This window comes from Propithecus coquereli, unplaced genomic scaffold (genome assembly GCF_000956105.1).
Source record: "Propithecus coquereli isolate 6110/MARCELLA unplaced genomic scaffold, Pcoq_1.0 Scaffold214, whole genome shotgun sequence".
Lineage (NCBI taxonomy): Eukaryota > Metazoa > Chordata > Mammalia > Primates > Indriidae > Propithecus > Propithecus coquereli.
The window spans coordinates 6,961,426-6,968,941 of NW_012146523.1; the positions used below are offsets into that span (position 1 = coordinate 6,961,426).

The window sequence follows — 7,516 nt, forward strand, 5'->3', positions numbered from 1 at the left end:
GAAAAGATAAGTTGTGAGGAAAGGTCCACTGAAGAACTTCCATCAGTTACAGTGACAGAATACCCTGCAAGTGTTCAAAGAGCGGCAATGATTGTCACACACCATCACTCAGCGAGCAAGTGTATGTGTGAAAAAGGAAATACCTGGTCACCAAGAAACTAAATCCTCTAAACTGCTACTGTCTTTGGCTCCATGTTGAAGAATAAACCACAGACACTAGCAATATCCAACCATTTATTTACGGCTCCTACCCACTTTTAAAAGCCATTCAAGCCACAGACATTTAGCATTAACTGTCACAGGGATAAATCTGGTCAGCAACTTGATTAGCCTCTGGAAAACCATCACGGTAACAGATGAAGGCCATCTGTTACCTCAGACTGCAGCAAGAATATGATGTTGAGATGACTCTTTATAGGTATAAAATCTTCCTCTTTCTTAAAGCTATTAACATTTTCTTCCACTGAAAGACACCAAGATACTGTCTACCTCCAATGCTCTAAAATAATTTTGAACCAAGAAGCTTCGCAGAGTTCCAGGAAAGGTTTGAAAGAATACATTACACCCTTTAACCCATACATTTAATGTTATCTGTGAGTACATTTTTTAGGGGCTAAGACCCATAGCTTCTAAGTATACAGAGTATGTGACTTCAAAAACATAAGAACTGTCTTTAACCCAATAAAGCATCGTTTTTCTTCTTTTCCTTTAATCCTTCAAACTCCACATTTTTAAAATAGATTCCATCCAGTGGAGGTAGCAAAACATTCTGTAGCTAAATATGACCTGAATAATTTTCAGAGGTATAAATGCAAAGTCTTCATCTTGTATCCAAGGCAAACAACAGATCATAGATAATAAACAGCCCAGGAGAAAAAAAATATCAGAATAGCTGAAGCATATAATGCCATTTAGCAAATTGTGGGAAGTTTTTTCTTTTGAATGGATATAAACTTTGTATTTGGGGCCATGTGCACCCTCTTTCGAGACCACTCACCCAACCCTTAATACAGAATGCTTCTAATTAAGTGATCTTTAAATCAAACAGGAGCTATGATTCAGTGTTTGGATATTGCCAGCTTCTGTGATTTATTATGTCAACATGGTGTCAAAGAATATAGCAGTTGGCTAGATTTATTTTTTCTATAACCTTGTGGTTCCTTTTTCAAATGCACACACACGCACACTCATAAACACACCTGTTCTAAGAGTGATGGCATGCGCCAGTCCTAGTAGACAAGGTAGGATAGGCTTACTAAGCTCATTGAGCTATGCAGATGTAATTCAAATATCTACTCATTGTCCTTGGAAAGGCCTGATTCAGCCTGAAATATTAAATGTTCTGTTTAGATTAGACTTCCCTCTATAAGGAGATTATTTGTTTTTAAAAAATGATAAATGGTTGAGGTGATAGATATCCCAATTACCCTGATTTGATCATTACACATTGTATGCATGTATCAAAATGTCACCTGTACCCATAAATATGTACAATTACTATGGATCAATAAAAACATAAAATTAAAATTTAAAAATATTATTTATTCTTAATGTGTATGTGTCTTTGAAAATTAGCTGCTTATGAATTAGGAGATCAAGCCACAGCAGGAGGAACATATAGATATGATAGACAAAATGCTGCAGAGTTAGGAGGAACTATCGTTATTGAAAATAGTTCAGTGTCTCATCTAAGGTGTTATTTTAACTTGAATCAATCAGACAGGAAGTAAAATGGTGAGTACTGCAACTGCCTAATTTAGACATGTGAGACCAATCTATACCCTTTGGAGAAGGATGGGTATTTCCCACTAAGGAAATGAATGTTCTCATTTCCACAAATCCTGGGGAAGAAAAAAAGGAAGAACAAATCTCAAGTTTTTTCCCTCTTGCTGAGCCCAGGAGAAAATTGGGAGCCTGTCTTCAATGACCAAAGCAGTCATGTGGAGACACATGAGATTCTCCCCTAAAACATCGAGGCAAACCAAAGCTAAGGAAAGAGCAAGGGTAGGGAAGACTCACATGGCAGAGAATCAAAAAACTTGTTCAGCATCCAATTATATTCTCTGCATTGTAGTTTTCTGCTCTTGTTCCCCAAACCTTGACCTTAACTGTCCTTTAGGGAATTAATAGAGATGCCTGTCCCCATTGTTAGGGTGAAACGGTACTGAGGAAGGAGATATGAAACAGATGTCTAGTAATTTGACAAGTAAAAACCATGTAGGAATCATTGGCCATGTAAACAGTCCACTGGCATCCTCAGATATTCTTGGAGAGGGGATAAAATGAAAGACCAGACTTTCCACAGTCACTCAGGATGACAAATCAGATAGTTAGTATTTGAGTATTAAAGGGAAAGGAGATCATAGAGAATTTGGTTATGTAAACATAACCTGGAGTTAGGAGGGCAAGACTCTAGCGTTCAGTTACTACTAACAACAGATTTCATTTCCTAAGCACCTACCCACCATACATCACACACCTTTCACAAACTGTCTCATTCAGTCCTCACAAGAACACGGTACATATTTTCCAATTGACAGAAAACATTCTCAACCCCCTTCATTGACTCGTTTATGTTCAAAACCCAACGATAAGGAAATCAGTCAATCACAAAATGAAGTCAGGCATTTTTTGGAGCCAGTCACATGAGGGTCCAAACTCTTGCTCTTCCATTTATTAAATCAAGACTTTGGGTGATATAGTTAATCTACTCAAGTGTGAGTTTTTCTTTCTGTAAAGAGGAAGTAAGAGAAGTCCACTGTGTGGGTTAAATGAAATAACACCAGTATCTCAAAATGTACATTTCCAATGTGGAGGTCAGAGTGGAAGCAGGTGTGAGTGGGTCCAACAGAAGGAAACATGGCTGCCAAAGTGTTTGAGTCCATTGGCAAGTTTGGCCTGGCCTTAGCCGTTGCAGGAGGCGTGGTGAACTCTGCCTTGTATAATGTGGATTCTGGGCACAGAGCTGTCATCTTTGACCTATTCCTTGGAGTGCAGGACATTGTGGTAGGGGAAGGAACTCCCTTTCTCATCCCATGGGTACAGAAACCCATTATCTTTGACTGCCGCTCTTGACCGCGTAACGTGCCAGTCATCACTGGTAGCAAAGATTTACAGAATGTCAACATCTCGCTGCGCATCCTCTTCCGGCCTGTCGCTAGCCAGCTGCCGCGCATCTTCACCAGCATCGGAGAGGACTACGACGAGCGCGTGCTGCCGTCCATCACTACGGAGATCCTCAAGTCAGTGGTGGCTCGCTTTGATGCAGGGGAACTAATCACCCAGAGAGAGCTGGTCTCCAGGCAGGTGAGCGATGACCTTACAGAGCGAGCAGCAACCTTTGGGCTCCTCCTGGACGACGTGTCCTTGACACATCAGACCTTTGGCAAGGAGTTCACAGAAGCGGTGGAAGCCAAACAGGTGGCTCAGCAGGAAGCAGAGAGGGCCAGATTCATGGTGGAAAAGCTGAGCAGCAGAAAAAGGTGGCCATCATCTCTGCCGAGGGCGACTCCAAGGCAGCCGAGCTGATCGCCAACTCGCTGGCCACCGCGGGGGACGGCCTGATTGAGCTGCGCAAGCTGGAAGCCACAGAGGACATTGCGTACCAGCTGTCACGCCCTCGGAACATCACCTACCTGCCAGCGGGGCAGTCCGTGCTCCTCCAGCTGCCCCAGTGAGGGAGGACCCACCCTGCCTGTACCTCCGCAGGCCACCAGGGCCACAGCTCTGATGATGCGTAACACCACCTTCCTTCTGCCCCCACCCAGAAATCACTGTGAAATCTCATGATTGGCTTAACATGAAGGAAATAAAAGTAAAATCACTTCAGATCTCCAATTACTCTATCAAATGAAGCTCTTTCATTCTTCTCACACCCATCTACTTTTTTATCCACCTCCCTACCAAAAATTGCCAAGTGCCTACGCAGACTCACTTTGGCTCCGGTGCAGATGCAGCCCAAGAGAGGTGCTGGGGAATGTCGGAGAGGAAGTGATCTGGCTCTTCCCATAAGGCTGATTCTCTGTAACTGTGTTGCCAGTGGAAGCAGGTGTGTGCGAACAGGGCATGGATTGAAGAACCTGCCCCTGTTGAGGTGGGTGGGCTGATTTTGCTGCCCCCCAGAGTCCCCAAACTGGGATGGATTTGGACAGGGATAGAGGAGGCCTGGACTGAGATGTGAGTCTGTCGAAGACTTCCTCTCCACCCCCACCTTGGTCCCTCTCAAATACCCGGTGGAATTCCAGCTTGAAGGATTGCATCCTGGGGGGGGCTGAACATGCCTGCCAAAGACATCCTGAGCTCCTGGCTCCCTTGCTCAGAGACTGCCCTTCTCAAGGGCTCTGTGCCTGTGCTTTGAAGGAAACAACCATGGGAAGAAAACAAATGTGTGTAAACTGCTGTCAATAAATGACACCCAGACCTTCCAGCTCAAAAAAAAAAAAAAAAAATGTACATTTCCTTTTCACCTCTTTTACTGCCCCTAAACCTTACATAGAATGCTATCTGAGGCCTCCAGCATTGCATCTCCACCTTCAGTGAGCACACAAAACCATGTGGCAACCTTGTTAAGATGCAGATTGTAGTTCAACAGGTCTGAGATTCTGTATTTCTAGCAAGGTCCCAACCAGTGATGGGCTACTGATCCTCAGATAGCACTTTGAGTAGAGGAACCGCAGTACAAGCTCTAAATGCCTTTCTCCAGAATTCACTGTTTGATCCCAACCTGCCTTTCCATATCTACCATCTGTCCTTGCTCTCAGTCCTGGGCTTCGATTCTTATGCCATTAGCCATTGTTAAAACATATCCCATATTTCCACATCCATCTTTTTCTTTATTTTGTATCTTCCTAGAATATTCCAAGATTCCAACTCATCTATCATCTTATTTGCTTGAAAGTGCCTGAGTCACATTTAGCAATCCTGTTCAACAGTTGCTCTTAAATAAGCCTAATTTCATCACCAGTAGTAGCAAAACCATACCGAGGTAATCAAGCCTTCTCCCATGCCCCAAAGCATGTTGATGCTTCTGGTAGAATATGAAGTACACTGTATTATACCTAGTCATGTATTTAACATGCTTATTGACCTTATATAAATATGTCCATGTCTCTATGTTTCCATGTTAAGGACTATGTCTCATTTGTATTTTATCTTCAATGTATAACAGTACTTGGTAAACAGTAGTGTCTTGATAAATGCTAATTAAAATAAATTAACTGAAAAATAGTATAGCTGCCAAAACCAGGAACTAATTACATCATGGGGAACACACAACACACATTGAAATACAGTATGTAAAACAAGGGACATATTCAATTCGGCTCTAGATATGGGTTACAGATACAAAGGTTAATGAGTAAAATGATGAGGTGGAAACTTCAGATCATGAGGATAAGTTGAAAATGGAACATATTTAGCCTGAAGATGAAAAAATGCAGAAAGGAACGTCATTGTTGTCCTAAGATACTTGAATATATATCACATAAAGAGGAACTAGGCTGGTTTCCTATAGCACCAAGATCTAGGATTTGAGACAGAGGGTATAAGTGAAATAGTGCTTGCTGTGAAGTACGAAATCAATAACAAAATTTTTGTCTTGATATAAGAAAAAGCTTTTTAACAGAGATTTTTTTCCAAGGTAGTGAGTCGCCAATCCCAAACCATATTAACCTAGAGTTAAGATAATTATTGACCAAGGAAGAGATTGAAGAACAAAAAAAACTTTCATGTTGCAACTTTTTAAGCTCCTTTTAACCTAAAGAGTCTAAGGTCATAAAGAGATGTCATATTAGTGGAGGCTACCCATTTTGAATCTTTTTCGTCATTTCCTGGCCACCAGACCAAGAGCTCTATTTAGGGATATTTGCCTGCCAAAGCTGTAAAGTTAAGAAAAAAATCACTAAAATTTGTGACTATGAAGAAAGGAATTTGGGTGTATTTTTACACGGGTGTTAATGTTTACATTCACTCCACCAGCCAACCATCCATCTTCCTTACCTAGAAAAACATTGAGAGATATGATTGGATGAAAAATGTATCAAAACATATTCACTACATCATATCATTTTTGATTACTCCTAGCAGAGTGCACATAATGGTTCACAAAGACGGTTTGTTAAATAAGCATCCAATCATATTTTTGATGAAAGTAGAGCAAAGGTAGAATACATTTCATTAATTTACCCTGGGTAGGGTTAAGCAAGGGCCTATGATATTGTTGTGTTCATTTATTTCTGTTTTAATTTTAGTACATGTTTTCTGTGTTGATAAAACATTAAACTAGAAAAAAAAAACAGACTATTAATCCAACTGGAAAAAAAAATTAGTCTCCATGAATAATTTTCATTCAACATGGGGAAATGCTGCTAAAGAAGCAAATATTAGTAAATATTCTCAGCAGTGAGATAGTTTGATGGGTGTCCTGTGATTGTGTAAGCTCTAGACATATAAAATACATTTTCTTGATTCATGAAAATTTTCATGGTTTAATACAGAGAGGTAAAGCCTTGATATTTCTCTAAGTTATGGGTCTCTGAGCCCCCTCAGTAGCCTGAGCAGTAAATCTATCATACAAAAAGAAAACCAAGCAATTTACAAAAACTATTATCATTATGTTGCATAAAATGATCAAAATAACTTATGCAGAGTTACCCAGTAGGTTGTACCGCAAATTGCTAGACGATACATATTAAGCCCACCCTAGGATGCCTGTATGCCATTATGAAATCTTATGATTTATATTAGCTATTAAGAAGTATTAGAAAATCTCCAGCTAGGGAAAAACTGCCAAACAGCTAGAGGGTCCCCTAGATATCTTGAAGACTGAAGGATTTCTCTCTAAGAGAAGCTCTTCATGCTCGACAGCTGCTAGGCATGTTCTGCGATAACCTTCCAAATATTTTGCGGTTCACATTCATTTCATGGCTTAATTACTAAATGCTGCCTTTTCTAATCATCTGTGGCTTAAAGGCCTGAGGAATTTGCTCTCAAGTCCCCTGGTAAATATTAAGTCTTTGTTGGTGAGTGACAACTAAGGAATCACTCAGAAGTCTGAGAAGCCAAGAAAATCTGAGGGAAACAAAGATATAATGTTTGGCCTCTGCAGAACTGCAAATGGTAAAGGGCAAAAGCTCTGATGTGAATATCCTACAGACCCAGCTGCCATTTTCTTGACCCCGCAAAATGCCCTTCAGAAAGCGCACTTGTTCTGATACTAAAATGTCTTGTCAATCTCACAAAGCTGCGTTTTCCAATCCTCATGAATGCGTTCTTATGACTTATATATAGCTCTGTCTCTTGGAATGAAATTGTTGGGTGACAATAATATCATTGTTGTTCTAATGTATCAAAGAATCCTTTCATGAGAAAAGTCATTTTAATAGTCTTATATATCAAGAAGAATAGGCTCATAAACTGTACTGAAGTATTCTTTCATCGGGGCTTAATTCTATCCAAAATCATTAGAAATCCCTCTGCGGAAAAAATTGGTCAAAGGCACCTTGAGTCTAAAGACCTT

At 40.4% G+C, this 7,516-nt stretch overlaps 1 pseudogene across 1 annotated transcript; it reads left to right on the forward strand.

Annotated features, from left to right (window-relative positions):
* Window positions 1-2,814: 2,814 nt before the first annotated feature.
* LOC105810529 lies at window positions 2,815-3,834 on the forward strand (annotated as a pseudogene). Its single transcript, XR_001137498.1, has one exon. The product of XR_001137498.1 is annotated as a prohibitin pseudogene (transcript).
* Window positions 3,835-7,516: the final 3,682 nt, after the last annotated feature.